Source organism: Armigeres subalbatus, chromosome 2 (assembly GCF_024139115.2).
Source record: "Armigeres subalbatus isolate Guangzhou_Male chromosome 2, GZ_Asu_2, whole genome shotgun sequence".
Lineage (NCBI taxonomy): Eukaryota > Metazoa > Arthropoda > Insecta > Diptera > Culicidae > Armigeres > Armigeres subalbatus.
Window position 1 is genome coordinate 450989975 of NC_085140.1, and position 17008 is coordinate 451006982.

A 17008-nucleotide genomic window follows, 5' to 3' on the forward strand; every position below is an offset into this window, starting at 1 on the left:
TAAAAAAAATTAATGTTATTTATTATTAATATTTCTAATACTTTTTTGCCAAAGCAGGCGCCCAATGATATGTATAAGAAAAAACTTATACATCGCATTAGTCACATACATTCGAAACTTATACTTTTCATTAACTTATGAATGTTATTAGCTTTTTGATATTGGATCATTCATTAGGTGGCATAATGAAGAGTATAAGTATTTTCGAATGGTTTTTTGCCATAACATAAGGTTATTTTTTACGTGTAGGCATCGGCCCGATTCGCGAATTAAAATCAAATTAAACTTAAAAGTGACAGTTCGGAAATTATGAAATCCCCCGCTCATAAGAATACGCTAGGAGAAACGTCAAAAAAGAAAAAGTAGAATCACAAAAAAAAATCCACAGCGAGATATGGGATGCAATTTTTAAAATAATTTTAAAAATTTCTATATGATACATAATTGTAAATAATTTTGAGCCTAGGGTTAGACTTTTGATTATCTAGGGTAAATGTTCCGATCTCCATCTCACTGTACATATATCCATCTCATCGCTAAACAAGGAAATACGGCACCAAATTCGTCGCTTCTTTTTGTCAACATGCGTGCTAACTTCTGAAAAAATCGCAAAAATATTAAACAAACCAAATTCCTTTCCATTGCTTTGTTTTTGATGGGATGGAAATAGGAGCTATGAGATGAAGTGGCGAACCGTTCCCCTACATTGTAAATATATTTATATGATTGTTCATGATAATAAATGTTTTTTCTCGAATTGATCCCAGAAACGGTAATATTCTTGATGTTTATTGAATTTTTAATCTCGTGCAAAAAACCATATTCAAAAAATCAGCTTGTAATTTTGAAAATTATTTTGAATGCCGTTGGCTATACCTTGCCGTGGTAAATTTTAGTGATTCTACTTTTTCTCTGATGATAGAATTCATCCGGTTCTCCTAGCTCATGGCTGGTGCTACCCAGCAAGACCAAAAAAATATCTATCAAAAATGATTCAACATCTGTCAAAAGTAATCTAGCTCTGCGAGCAGGGTTATTTGAAAATTATTGAACTGTCATTTTTAAGTTAAATTTGATTTTAATTCACGAATCGGACCAAAGCCTTAATAGCCTTTGATCGCATCTTCAACCCTGAACTTCAAACAAAGCACTCCTACTCTTAATAATGTTATTTTTCTTTCCCTTCACTAATGCACTATAGCATGTGAAATGGTCAAAATCGACGGGATATGGGGAATCAACAGTTTCTTGCATTCATGATATAAAAAGCTATCCGTACAATGCAATGGTGTGGGTTTGAGAAGGAATCATGCCGAGTATTTATTTACTAGCAGTACGCACGCTACAGTTGTTTATTTCTTTTTAAAACAAAACTTCGAATAAATGTCGATTCGTCATATGCACTTAAACTAGTATTGCTTATAAGCGAATATCTATTAAAATTTGCCTGACAATATGAACATTTAAAATCAATTATCGAGTATATTATGGGTTCAAAGCAATAGAATTCTTCTGTTAAAATCACATGAATTGAAATATACGTATAAGGTATCGTTGTTGTTTTGATACGGTGAGTGCAAACTGAGTTACCTTGATTAAGTTCTTGATCCATTAAGTTCTTCATGGGACTATATATTTTGGACTCAATCTAATACAACCGCATCAGTATCCAATGACGACTGTTGTTGCTATTTGATATTTCAATCACGCTTGCGCACCAACTACTGCGCAACCGGTTTAAGAGATGCCAAATTCGCTCCTGAAGTTCTCTCTTTCGTTCTCTATATCCGATTCAACAGTCAGTCTCAAAAAACTCACATCTGGAGCAAAAAGAAGGGACGGTATTAAACATGGCATAAATAAATCCATTGAAAGACGTCATTTTCTGAAAGCTCCATTGATGAGTTTTATGGCTACCCAATTTTGGTGAAGAAAATGGATTATGATAATAAAATGATTATAAGATTCTTCAAGACTTCACGGGCATCCAACTGAGATTCATGCCTTCTATGAAGTTTAGAAAATATGATTCTAAAAATCATATGGTTGGAAAGGTTGTCAATCTCGCTTTTTTACACTCTTAACAAACAAATTTACTGCAGTATACGGTTGAAAAATCCACACCGGTTGACTAACAAAAGGCGCATAGATCAGACTGGCAATCAAAGAACGCAAAATAATAGCCAACAAGAGCTTTATTTAAGAAGCATTAGTCAACAGTGAGGCACCATTGTATGCGTATTTAGCGTAGTTTATTCAAAACGTTGGCACTTAGGCAGGCTTTTCAGCTTAAGGCTTTTGTTCATTTCCAAATAGAAACAAATACCTTAATTTTACACTCAACTAAACTATCTTAGTATCATCATTGTGGGGTTTGAGTATATTACCATCAGCGTGTGATTATCCATTAACACCTCAGCGTGTCGATAAGTGCGCAGCAAGCCATGACTCGGCCTCTTCTGGTCAGACCTCCGCAGCGTGCACACGCACCCATGGAGAGCTGCTGTCACAACAATTCGCTCCGGCCATTTGGGGCCACACATTTTGGCGATCCTGCCAGGAGATTTGTTGGATCCTGACGCTGATTTCAAAAGGTAAGTTGAATCGGTAATGTGCTAATGTGTTAAAATATCTGATAATTAAAAAAAACACAAGGCAAAGGGTTGTATTGCTACAAAGCGCGTCTGGAAGAAAGCTGCAAAATGGATTGTGGTTTGGAAAATCACAAAGCGTGTCTGGAAGACCGCTGGAAAATGGATTGTGGTTTGAAAATCACAAAGCGCGTCTGGAGGACCGCTGGAAAATGGATTGTGGTTTGAAAATCACAAAGCGCGTCTGGAAGACCGCTGGAAAATGGATTGTGGTTTGGAAAACCACAAAGCGCGTCTGGAAGACCGCTGGAAAATGGATTGTGGTTTGAAAATCACAAAGCGCGTCTGGAAGACCGCTGCACGTAAAAAAATAACCTTATATGTTATGGCAAAAAACCATTCGAAAATACTTATACTCTTCATTATGCCACCTAATGAATGATCCCGTATCAAAAAGCTAATAACATTCTTAAGTTAATGAAAAGTATAAGCTTCGGAATGTATGTGACTAATGCGATGTATAAGTTTTTTCTTATACCTATCATTAAGCGCCTGCTTTGGCAAAAAAGTATTAGAAATATTAATAATAAATAACATTAAATTTTTTTACGTGTGGAAAATGGATTGTGGTTTGGAAAACCACAAAGCGCGTCTGGAAGACCGCTGGAAAATGGATTGTGGTTTGAAAATCACAAAGCGCGTCTGGAAGACCGCTGGAAAATGGATTGTGGTTTGAAAATCACAAAGCGCGTCTGGAGGACCGCTGGAAAATGGATTGTGGTTTGAAAATCACAAATCGCGTCTGGAAGACCGCTGGAAAATGGATTGTGGTTTGGAAAACCACAAAGCGCGTCTGGAAGACCGCTGGAAAATGGATTGTGGTTTGAAAACCACAAAGCGCGTCTGGAAGACCGCTGGAAAATGGATTGTGGTTTGGAAAATCACAAAGCGCGTCTGGAAGACCGCTGGAAAATGGATTGTGGTTTGAAAACCACAAAGCGCGTCTGGAAGACCGCTGGAAAATGGATTGTGGTTTGGAAAATCACAAAGCGCGTCTGGAAGACCGCTGGAAAATGGATTGTGGTTTGAAAATCACAAAGCGCGTCAGGAAGACCGCTGGAAAATGGATTGTGGTTAGAAAATCACAAAGCGCGTCTGAAAGATGGAAAATGGATTGTGGTTTGGAAAATCACAAAGCGTGTCTGGAAGACCGCTGGAAAATGGATTGTGGTTTGGAAAATCACAAAGCGCGCCTGGAAGAGCTGGAAAATAGTTTGTGGTTTGGAAAACCACAAAGCGCGTCTGGAAGACCGCTGGAAAATGGATTGTGGTTTGGAAAATCATAAAGCATGGGAGACCGCTGGTTTGTGGTTTGCAATATCACAAGTCGTGTCTGGGAGACTGCCGAGAAAAAAAAGTTGACAATCTACAAAATCCCAAGGTGGGTCATGGAAGCATTTATTTTTGTTAAAATAAATTTAGATTGAAATGTACAACTTGGCGACTTTAGTGTACATGAGACTCCCAGTAAAGCTAGTTCTATCGAAATCTGAGAGATATGGAGATCTATCGTATGCTACAAAGTTGTTTGGAAGGCTTAATATATTATCTTGAAACTTATTTTGGAATCTACTGACTTAGTAGTCGTAGTGGAATTACCCGTTGGATGAGATATCCAACGAAGCTCAAAAAACTAAATGGACTGGTTAACATAAGTCTAAAATTTAGGTATATACTTATGCTATCTCATTTAAGTATTATATCTCTGCGAAATTTTAGATAAATATCATATCCTAGGCCAGATGTTCCCAAACTACTTGTACATGCGACCCACCTAGCACAATCGCATATTGGTTACGACCCTCCCACATTGGCTTTTAGAATTTGGATAAAAATAAGTTTGCGTTAGATTGAACAAACCATTATGAATTGCTTCATATCTCATCATTATATTACTTTGAATTCGAACGGATTTGGATTTGATTGAAATGGATTTGAATTGGATATGGATTGGATATGGATTAGATTTTGATTCGATTTGGATTGAATATGGAATGGATTTGGATTGGATTTGGGTTGGATTTAGATAGGATTTGGATTAGATTTTGGTTGGAATTGGATTTGGTTGGAATGGATTTGAATTGGATATGGATTGGATTTGGATTAGACATTGGTTGGATTTGGACTGGATTTGAATTGGATTTGATTAAGATTTGGATTAGAATTGCATTTGATTGAATTTGGATTTGGAACGGATTTAGATTGGTTTTAGATTGGATTTGATTTTGATTGGAACGGTTTTGGAATGGATATGGAACGGATACGGATTGACTGTGGAATGGATTTGGATTGGATTTGGGTTGGATTAAGATTGAATTGAGATTGGATGTTGAATGGAATTGGATTGAATGTGGCTTGGATTTTTATTGGAATTGGATTGAATTGTTTGGATTTCATTGTATTTGACAAAATCTCAAAATTTATTGTTCTCCATTCACTACATAGATCCAAATCTAATGGCTGTGATAGATTTGTGGGACAAAATAGGGACAAAAGAATGAATCAAGATTCGTCTTTTGCAACTCGTCATTGATCAACCCACGACCTCCCTAAGAGTCGCGGCCCATAGTTTGGGAACACATGTTCTAAGCGGTTGTTAGCAAGTTCAACATCGATATGCTGAAGGTCAGCTTGCTGGTATTACTATATATGAAGCTGATAATTGGATTTAATGGAAGGTTTAAGATATTTGATTATTGCTACAATATAAAATGTTTTTGTGAGATTAATAACCAATTTAGTTTAACATTTAAATGATACAACCTATTGACTTGCATTTCGTTGTTCTGCGATTAAAAACCACTATGATCAGACAAGTTTATTTTGGAGTTCAGTTTTCAAAGAAAATCATCGGTTTTTCAAAAGCAATATGTTCATCTTCGTCTCGCGCAAATAACTTAAAAAAAATCAAAGCGTTCTATGCTAGAGGATTTTTTTTGCCTTTTTTTTAATGAGAGAAGAAGGGAAATGTGGGGTTTGAGTATATTACCATCAGCGTGTGATTATCCATTAACACCTCAGCGTGTCGATAAGTGCGCAGCAAGCCATGACTCGGCCTCTTCTGGTCAGACCTCCGCAGCGTGCACACGCACCCATGGAGAGCTGCTGTCACAACAATTCGCTCCGGCCATTTGGGGCCACACAATCATAACAATTAACAATAAAGTGGTCGTTAGACCGCATCGTGCTTTCGTGCTGTGCGGTTCTTTCTCTCTTTGCGGAAGGAAGTTTTTAATACTACCCGAACCTTTTTTCATTTCAACGGTGCTTCTTAGCGCTATTTGTACCCACTGATCCCGTTACGATCTTTGCAAGGACCCGTGCCTTCGTTTTACGTTGGACCCGTTTGCGGAAGTAAAATTCCGACAGGCGGTGGTAATCCTGCAGGGACACCGTTCTGGGAAAAAACCTCTTAGAAGGTCACGTCTCCACCCTCAGCAATGAGTATTAACAAAAACAAGAGGAAGGGGGAGTCTCTGAATTCTTCACTTCCTTCAAAGAAACAAGGTTTCAAGACCGTCCTGCCCAAGCGCGGAAAAAATAGAAGGAAGCTGGAGAATTCAGATATTCCTTCTAACTCTAATATCGGAAATAATTCTTCTCCAATCGAACTGAGCAATCAGTTCGATTTGATTAATGATGATATTGAGCAAATCGAATCTACCTCTAGCCCAGGTGATTCGATTCATGCGAAGAAACAAAGGATTCCGCCAATTGTGGTATCTGTTGCCGAGTTTTCTGGCTTTCGGAATGAAATCTTGAGTAACCTTCAGGGGATCAAGGTTTCATTTCAGATTGCTAGGAAGGGTGACTGCCGCGTTTTGCCGGGATCCTTTGACGATCGCAAACGTCTTCTTCACTATTTAACTGAGAAGCGCCATAAATTCTTCACATACGACGACAAAACTGAGCGATTGTTCAAAGTCGTCTTGAAAGGTCTCCCAGTGATGACAAATCACTGGATGAGATTAAAATTGAAATTTCTCAATTACTTGGATTTTCACCAGTCCAAGTAATTAAGATGAAAAAGAAATCCCATTCTGGTACTTCCCAGAGGGGCATTTCTCAAGAATTTTATTTAGTTCATTTTAACAAAAGTGAACTAAATAATATGAAAAGTTTGGAAAAGGCCTGTATTATGTCTCATGTCCGTGTTACATGGGAACATTTCCGCAGGCCTGGGGGAAATTTCCAAAACCCTACCCAGTGCCGTAAGTGCCAAAAGTGGGGTCATGGAACCAAACATTGTCACATGGATGCTAAATGCATGATTTGTGGTGGAACCTCTCACGCCAAGGACGCATGTCCTGTGAGAGAAGATTCAATAAATTTAAATGTGCAAATTGTGGGGCAATCATAAATCCAATTTCTGGGAATGCCCTTCACGCAAAAGTTTTGAATTCCCGTGCAAAATTGATGACGGAAATTCCAATCGGATCCCAGATTCGACGGGTAGAAATTTTTCAAACGCTCAAATTTCGAAACCGGTTACCGGTCGAGCAATTCATACCCACCACAATTCACAAACAAATTTTGCCGCTCGTCAACGGGTAGCAAGCACTTCAGTAAATTCCAATTTTTCGAATGTACCTACGTATGCAAACATCGCTGCTGGTAGACAAAATTTCTCTTCTCAAAATGAGGTTTATACCCATGTCCAAACGGAAAATAACGGTCATGTTGCCGATTCAGGTAGCATGACTGCTTCCGATTTTGATTTTTTAACTGAACAATTGCATCACATGATTGATGCAATGTTCAAAGCAAATACCATTCCTGAAGCTGTTCAGGTTGGTATAAAGTACACACAAAAAATTGTTATCGGACTCCGTTTCAATGGATCCAAATAATTGTGTGAAAGTTCTAAATTGGAATGCCCGCTCTCTAAAGGGTAAGGAAGATGAATTATTCAACTTCTTTTCAGTTCATAATGTGCATATTGCCATTATAACTGAAACGTATTTAAAACCAGGACTCTCCATTAAAAGAGATCCAAACTATTTTATCTACAGAAATGATCGTCTTGACAGCGCCTGTGGTGGGGTCGCAATCGTTATTAATAGACGTATCAAACATAAATTATTTTCTTCGTTTGAAACCAAAGTTTTTGAAACCTTGGGAGTTTCTGTTGAAACAAATTTTGGACAATTTTCCTTCATTGCAGCCTACTTGCCTTTTCAATGCAATGGGCAGCAAAAGAATTTGTTGAAAGCTGATCTTCAAATTCTGACTCGCAACAAATCAAAATTCTTCGTAATTGGTGACTTCAATGCCAAACACCGTTCATGGAATAATGCTCAAAGCAATTCCAACGGCAAAATTTTATTTGAAGATTGTTCTGCGGGATATTATACTATTCAATATCCCAATGGCCCTACTTGTTTTTCTTCCAGTCGAAATCCTTCTACAATTGATTTAGTTTTAACGGATTCAAGTCAGCTGTGTGGCCAATTGGTAACTCATGCTGACTTTGACTCTGATCACCTTCCTGTGACATTTGAAATCTCACAAGAAGCCATTTATAATCCAATCAGCTCTACTTTAATTATCATAGAGCTGATTGGGATTCTCTAGAAACGTATATCGATAGGAATTTTGATGTTGATATTCCTCTCGATACCAAAAGTGATATTGATAATGCTCTCGTATCTTTGACAAATTTAATTGTCGAAGCCAGAGGCATTGCAATTCCTAAATGTGAAATTAAATTCAACTCCATTATTATTGACGACGATCTTCAGCTACTGATCCGTCTTAAAAATGTGAGAAGAAGGCAATACCAAAGAACTCGCGATCCCGCGTTGAAAGTTATTTGGCGAGATTTGCAAAATGAAATTAAAAAACGTTTCGCTATTCTGAGAAATACCAACTTTGAGAATAATGTCTCGAAGTTGGATCCCAGTTCGAAACCCTTTTGGAAATTAACAAAAAATCTTAAAAAACCTCAAAAGCCAATTCCAGCGCTTAAAGAGGGAAATAAAATTTTATTAACAAATGGCGAAAAGGCTCAAAAACTTGCTCAGCAGTTCGAGAGTGCCCATAATTTTAGTCTAGGTCTCACTAGTCCAATTGAGGATCAGGTTACACGGAGCTTCGAAGACATTCTCAATCAAGAGAATGTTTTTGACCCTTCGTTGGGAACCAATTTGGATGAAGTGAGATCTATTACTAGAAAATTTAAAAATATGAAAGCCCCGGGTGATGATGGTATTTTCTACATACTTATCAAAAAACTTCCTGAGAGCTCTTTATCCTTTTTGGTTAATTTATTTAACAAATGTTTTCAATTGGCATACTTCCCAGATAAATGGAAAAACGCCAAAGTTGTTCCAATTTTGAAGCCGGACAAAAATCCTGCTGAGGCTTCTAGTTATCGCCCAATCAGTTTGCTTTCTTCAATAAGCAAACTGTTTGAAAAGATTATTTTAAATAGAATGATGGTTCATATTAATGACAATTCTATTTTTGCTGATGAGCAATTTGGTTTTCGCCATGGGCATTCAACCACTCATCAGTTATTAAGAGTTACGAACTTAATTCGGCTCAACAAATCTGAAGGATATTCGACTGGAGTTGCTCTTCTTGATATAGAGAAAGCATTTGACAGTGTTTGGCATGAAGGTTTGATTGTAAAATTGATGAATTTTAGTTTTCCTCTGTACATTATTAAACTGATCCAAAATTATTTATCAGATCGCTCACTGCAGGTAAACTATCAGAATTCTAAATCTGATAGATTACCTGTAAGAGCTGGTGTTCCCCAAGGCAGCATACTGGGGCCCATTTTGTATAACATTTTTACTTCTGACTTACCTGATTTACCACCAGGGTGTCAAAAATCTTTGTTTGCAGATGACACAGGTCTCTCAGCCAAAGGGCGAAGTCTTCGTGTCATTTGTAGTAGATTGCAAAAAAGTTTGGATATTTTCTCCACTTACTTGCAAAAATGGAAAATTTCCCCGAATGCTTCCAAAACTCAGCTTATAATTTTCCCACATAAGCCGAGAGCTTCTTATTTGAAACCTTCTAGCAGACATATTGTCACTATGAATGGGGTTCCAATTAATTGGTCTAGCGAAGCTAAATATTTAGGACTTCTGCTAGATCAAAAATTAACTTTTAAAAATCACATTGAAGGCCTTCAAGCCAAATGTAACAAATATATTAAGTGTCTATATCCACTTATAAACAGAAAATCAAAACTTTGTCTTAAGAACAAACTTTTGATTTACAAACAAATTTTTAGACCTGCCATGTTGTATGCTGTGCCAATATGGACTAGTTGCTGCAATACCAGAAAGAAGGCACTTCAGAGGATTCAAAATAAAATTCTGAAAATGATTCTGAAGTTGCCTCCGTGGTATAGTACCAATGAACTTCATAGAATTTCTAATATTGAGACATTGCAACAAATGTCCAACAAAATAATTTCCAATTTTAGACAAAAATCGTTGCAATCTTCTATTGCAACGATTAACTCCCTGTACCCTTAGTATAATATAGGTTAAGATTAGTTTAAGTTGAAAACATTGTAATTTCTACATGGTTCAATTCAACCAGAGGAAAAATTCTAACTGCCAGAGGCAATTGAAATGTATTAATAATAACTAAAAATATAACATAGCAAATAAGGATGATAGTGTTAAGAAAACACGGAACACCTAGTCTAAGAGATGAATGCATGTATTAGATAATTAGCAAATAAAATTAGTTAAAAAAAAAAAAAAAAAAAAAAACAATAAAGTGGTGGAATTAAATGGGATTGTACAAACTCGTCTTACGACAAGTGAAGACATTCCACTAAAAGCTCAAAATAATGTTCTTAAGGTTATCTTACCATTTAGGCAGCACCCCTTAAAATAGCACTTCAAAGCATTTAATCGCTATTTACATACTAGTTAATTCCATAAATAGCATTTCATTTCATGGATCTTTTTAACAAGGATGTTATCGATCATTTAGTAATCTGCCTTCGATCATTTAGTAGTTTGTCAATAACTCAGTCCAGAGGCTAAATTTCAAAATGTGTTGTATGGTGGACTTCTAGTTCAAAGGTTCATCTACAACTCTGCCTAACAGTTCGTTGTTTGAATTACACTAATAACGGAGCTATATCGCTGGTAGCAGTAACTTAGACTAAATGATTGCATATTTTGTTATCATTTAGTATAAGTATAGCAACTAGCACCGTAACTCCTTTAATAGTGGAATTTCGGAATAACTCTCCTGTTAAGGAGAGTTATAGAAAAACCTTCGCACTAAAAGTCCCACCATACAATGCATTTTGAAATTAGGCCTCTGGAATGAGTTATTGACAAACTACTAAATGATCGAATGCAGATTACTAAATGATCGATAACATCCTTGCTTTTTAATAAAATAATGAAATATGAGATTTTTTTAAATAAATGAAACGGAATAGTGGTGATGAACTTGAAATAATATTAAAAAATCACCCTAATAAAGAATTTAAAAAAAATGAAACGAAATAGTAAACGAACGTTGCCCCATATTGAATGTACCCGCATACCAGTCTCATTAGGAATTTAAATATTTTTCCATTGCTGCTCAACAGTAATTTATTAAGCGAGGAGTAACTTGTCAAAATTTTAATAAAAATCGTAGTACAATTAGGTAATTACCTTTGAGATGCATTAACCACTCCAAGTCGAACAATAGTTGGAGAAAGGCATCATTACCACTGGGGAATGAATTTATGCTTTTTAAGTGAAAATTTTAAATTGTCGCATCCAATTATTTTCATATTTTGAGTTACGTCAAATTTGTTCGAAACCAGTAACATAGGTAATAAAAGAATTGGTACGCGATCGAAAATTATTTGGATTTGGAGAACACTCTGAACACGCTTTATTTTGTTCTGCTGTGTGCGGTCGAAAAGTTAATCGCGCGATCGATTATCCCATTTAATTCCACTACTTGAAAACTTTAACAGATACATATTTCGTCCTTAACAGTAAGGTCGTCTTCAGTGCAGAATCGAAATTATTTGGTGAAGCCCACCTTTCTTCACTTGTCAGCTCACTTACAGACACATTCATACATGACTGACTATAGTCAGCTCTGGACTGTCAATATTCGGATGAATATTTTGTCATTGAATATTTTTGCACTTTCCACAATTTTATATATTATATCAAATCTAAACACGTTTTAAATGAGTAAAGTTATGTATCACAAAGAAATGAGTCCGATTTGCGTCCGTGAGGCAATTTCAGAGGTAAACGTCAACAGAAACAATACTAATTATGTTTTTTCTGCACATAGTAAGCATTTTCAGTGACAGTCGAATGAATGAGTCGATGGAAAAGTCATCTGACTACGTCATTCTATGTTTTGAATAATCATGCGATGTTGGTCATAAATCGGACTGAAGTAGCTTCATGAAGTTGAATATCTTACGCTCTGGTGTCTCGTACTTGTTAGTACTTAGGGGCTGTTCACAAACCACGTAGACCGAAAATTCACATTTTTAAAAACTCCCGTAGTAGATGGAAACCACTCCACTCCTCCTTGAAGCCTACGTAGACTTTTCCAAATTATGCAAAATATTATATGTGATAGGAAAAATCTGGAAATCAATCATGTTTTGAGCAATTCAGCTATTCTAATCTGTGTGGCGCCAAATCTTCTTCTTATTATTATTGGCATTACATCCCCACACTGGGACAGAGCCGCCTCGCAGCTTAGTGTTCATTAAGCACTTCCACAGTTATTAACTGCGAGGTTTCTAAGCCAAGTTACAATTTTTGCATTCGTATATCATAAGGCTAACACGATGATACTTTTATGCCCAGGGAAGTCGAGACAATTTCCAATCCGAATATTGCTTAGACCGGCATCATGAATCGAACCCAGCTACCCTCAGCATGGTCTTGCTTTGTAGCCGCGCGTCTTACCGTACGGCTAAGGAGGGCCCGATGTGTGGCGCCAAATGACCGGAGCGAATTGTTATGACAGCAGTTCTCCGTGGGTGCGTGTGCACGCCGCGGAGGTCTGACCAGAAGAGGCCGAACCATGGCTTGCTACGCACTGACCATGGCTTGCTACGCACATCGACACGCTGATGGTAATTTACTCAAACCCAACAAAATACATTACAATATGAAAACATTACAATAAAATTTAAATTACAAACATAAAAAAAATCAAACTAAACAAAACCCAACAAAATAAAAATCAATTTAAAACGAAATCAAATTTAATCCTCTGGTCCACATATCCTGAAACCAAATCTCCAAGCCAATTAATTTGGGTCTTTTGAATTCGATGCCTTCCAGAAGTGTGCGCCACCGCCATCGACACTTTTGCATCGGTGCGCCACTGCGTCAAATCTGTCACGCTTCTGACCTACAATTCTTCACGCCGGTTAAAATTTTTAGAAAACCGAAAATATTTCAAAATTTTGGGAAATTTCGAGTTGAAATTCCGAGAATGTTAGGTTTACATTCCAATAAGTTTTTTGGGAAAGCACGACGACACACCACATTGTCCCCGACACCAAATGACCGGATGAGCTGCTAAAATTCCTTGATTATGATGATTCCCTGATTCCCGAATCCTAATCCCCGTCCATCCTTAAACATTGTAAACCTAACCTCGAGTCACCACGAGTACGTTGGCTTATTTCCCTCTCTTACTAATTTAATAATAAGATTATGTCGATTGTACGTATCTCTAAGAAACGTGGCTCCGTAAAGTGTTATACACGCCTGAGCCTACCAAATAAACGAAATTGGAAAAAAAAGTTTTTTGGGAAAATTTCGTAAAATTTCCTGATTGATAACCCTTAAAGTTTCCCTGTAATACTCCAAAGAACTTTCCGTAAAAAAAATGATGCTTTTTTTGAAAATTCCATGCAATAATCCGCTAAATAATCGTCCTTCGAAATCTTATGAATGTCCTTCTAAATTCCAAAAGTTTTCCCGTTATACTTCCCAGTAGTTTTGAAACGTTCGTGTCCTGCACACAACGTACAGCAGCTTAAGCGCCACTCCCGGGTTAGAGAGACTGCTGACGCTTTCTATAGATCCGACTTTGCGACCCTATCTTTGGGCGAGTTTTCTAAAGTGGCTCAAACACTCGTGATTCTTCGACCATCCAAACGGAAGCTAATCGAACTAAGAATTAGAACGAAGATCTCAGATTTAAAAAAAACTAATCATGAAAACAGATCACACTTTCGCGAAGAAACAATTGTATTTTAGGTCTAAAGAGGTTTACAATCTTTGGGGGGATCCTACTTTGAGCTCAAAGTTCCTAATCACTTACTTGCAAGCTTTGTTTTTACGTTGGACGTCATTGCGACAGATCGAACTGCAAATGTGATGCACCGCATGCAACAAATTGGTTGGTCTCGCTGTCACGGGCCTCTGTGACGCGATCTCTCACGGCAACCCAGAATCGGTGACGAAGCGTCGCGATGGAGGTGTACCCTGCTGTGGAACTGTCCAGCGGCGACAACTAGTGTGAGTTCCTCTCTCTGTGTCTTGAGATGGGTACCCCGGTGGCTCACCGAGATATAAATGGATGATGGTGCGCCAGGTTAGCGGAAAATCGAGAGGGCGAGACTCTTGGTTCAGAATCTATCCTGAGGCTTCAGCAAGTGCGACTCTCTCTCACGATGTGTGACGCTCTCTAACGATGCCTTATGGGAGCCGGTTGGAACGGTCCGTAGAGTAGTGAGTTCTCGTGCACTGAGGTCGAAACGACGAGAGATACCCACCGCGCCTTGGTTGAGTCGGCGTCGACCGAAGGGTAGATGGTTTGTCGAGATAGAGTACCACTTAGAGAGCGGGAGCGTAGAGGTAATCGTCGAGGTTTTCTCACGATAGTGGTGGCGGGTACCGAGAGATGACCGAGAGACATTGATGCTGCCAAAGTTATGGGCTAGATCTTTCGACCGATGAGCCTCGAGTCTACTGCAGCACTGCTCATCGGTGAAGGACTTCTCATCTACTCACCGGATATTGGTGAGATCGGTGATTCCGGACAAGATACCAGTCCGAGCCTCAAGCCCTAGGGGCCTAAACCCAAGAAAAAAACCCTTCGTTGAAGGGAAGCTATCCCGCAACGATATTAGTTTTACTGCCATTGGATCAAGTAGGCATCAAAAAGGCTTACCTATACGTGTTTCACTCCTCGCACTTTAGATTAACTTTTAAGAAAAATTTCCGACAATTCGATAGTTCTATAAATTGGATTTCATTAACATATATCTTTGATGTACTCAGTCTTATCTCACCTCACTCTAATAGTTCGCTTATATAATACCAAAGTTTTTAGGCTAACTTTCCCTTTTAATTTTTGTCGTATGACTCAATTGCTGGGTTTCACGAAAGTGATCGGCGGCTTCCAATTTAATCTGCCTCATAGCAGGGCAAAATTTTCGGAGCTATTGTTGGATTAGGTCATCTACAAATACAGATGGGAATTTCCTTCAAGGCTAATCCTCATCTGCCATCCATTACGCGATCCGAGGATCTTCTTTCTAGATTCTTTCTCCACAATCCCGTATGCAATCCTCATTGCTGTGGGTGCGAGCCACCTCACTGCGCAGACACTCAGATTTCTCATGGTCGGTTAATTTCCTGGTTTCTGGATGGTGAGAGAGACCTTGGGGTGGTGCCATGAACACGGAACGCGAGAGTAACAATTTCTCTTTTTCTTGAGAGACGGCACAGCCACATACTGCCAGTTGTTTAATGGGATTCCTAAGGAATCTCATTGCAGTTTAACACAGAGTCGTTACAGTTTTACGTGAAAATTTAGAATTATTTCCCGAGGTAATTTTAAGCTTAATCAGTCGTATTTCGTAGAATTTTAGAACGGCTTCCTACGATTAAAAAAAAAAATATTTGTAAATTTAAAGCAATTTCCAAAGAATTTTGCGAAAGATTTCCGTTGGAAATTGTAGATAATTTTCATTTGAAGTTTTGATGAATTTCTCGTAAAAATTTCGAATAAATAATCATGAAAATTACGAAGGTTTTCTTCCAAAAATAGCAAATATTTTTATTATGGAATCTTAAAAGGTTCTTGGAGGGAAAAGCTCGAAAAATTTCTCGTGGAAATTTTCAACAGTATCTCTAGAAATTCTGAAGATTTTCCATTGATAATTCCAAAGAAATTTTCGTGAAATATACGAGGAATTTTCCAAGGACATTTCGACATTTCCGTAGAATTTCCGGAATTAGGAAAAATTTCCCGGATACTTCCCAGAAAATTTCCAGTGAAAATTTTGAAGGGTTTTTCGCGGAAGTTTCGGAGAATTCCCCTTACAAGTTACAAAGAATTTCTTTTGGAAATTCCAAAGTTGAAGTAGGATTACGTCCTTCGGGAAATAGGGGGGTCATTCTGCAGATTCAAATCTGAGACCGTTACGAAAAGTGGTCAGGAAGTATGAATTAATAACTTTGTCGTCTTCCAACCGATTTTAAAGATTTTTGTATTGATCGATCGACGAACTCTATAAGATTATGCGACCTCCAAACATTCAATAGCGAAATCATCTAGCATTCCAATCTGGCATTCTTTTCGCAATTACTTCAGAGTATCCTTCAAGAAATCCTCTAGAAATATCTTCATGAATTTCTCCTGGAATTCGTCCAAGTATTTCCCTAGAAATTCTTACAGGTATTTTTTCGGGAGTTTCTTCAGGTACTTCTCCAGGAATTCCTTCAGGAATTTTCCGGGAGATTTTCCGCGGAAGTGTACTAGAATTCCTTCCGGACTTCACTCGGAATTTACTCGGATATCTGTCAAGAGTTCTTCCAGAAATTTCTTCGGAACAATCCGCAAGGATTTTCTTCAGCAATTCATCTGGGAATACTTTCAGGATTTCGTCTGGGAATTTCTGCATTAATTTCTCCTGATATTTTTCTGGGAATTCCTTCAGATATTTTTTCGGAAATTCCTTAAGGAACTTCTCTAAGAACTATTTCAGGACTTCCATGTGAGAATTCCTCCGGAAGTGCTTGTGGGAGTTCCTCCGGGAGTTCTTCCAGGAGTTTTCCAAGAAATTCTCCGGTAATACCTCCAGGAACTTCACAGGGAATTCCTGGACGATGTTTGGCAGGAATTTCCCGGGAAATGGGATTTCGGAAGTTCCTTCAGAAATATTTTTCTCCTCCTCTAGGGTATTCCACCGGATGTTGCTCTGAAGTTCCACCAGTAGTTCCTTCGGGAATTCAATCAGGCTTTCTTCCAGGAATTTATTTAGCATTTCTTTAGGCATTTATCTACAAATTCCTCCAGAAGTTCCTCGGAGAACTTATCTGGGAGTTCTTACGGGAATTCCTCCGGGGGGTTCTTTTAAGAATTCTTCCAGGAGTTCGTCC

The 17008-nt window shown here is 38.0% G+C and overlaps 1 protein-coding gene across 4 annotated transcripts in view; it reads right to left on the reverse strand.

Moving 5' to 3' along the window:
- Positions 1–17008, reverse strand: part of LOC134213737 (retinaldehyde-binding protein 1-like) — a 40938-nt gene that overhangs the window by 18769 nt on the left and 5161 nt on the right. Inside the window, exon 1 of one of the 4 annotated variants that reach the window (XM_062693056.1) lies at positions 14914–15001. The exons of 1 other annotated variant lie outside the window; for it this stretch is intronic. The gene's annotated coding sequence lies outside the window, so the exon portion shown is untranslated. Of the gene's footprint in view, positions 1–13940; positions 14214–14792; positions 14818–14913; positions 15002–17008 lie in introns of those variants that run through there. 2 more of the 4 variants (XM_062693058.1, XM_062693059.1) reach the window with 2 other exon arrangements.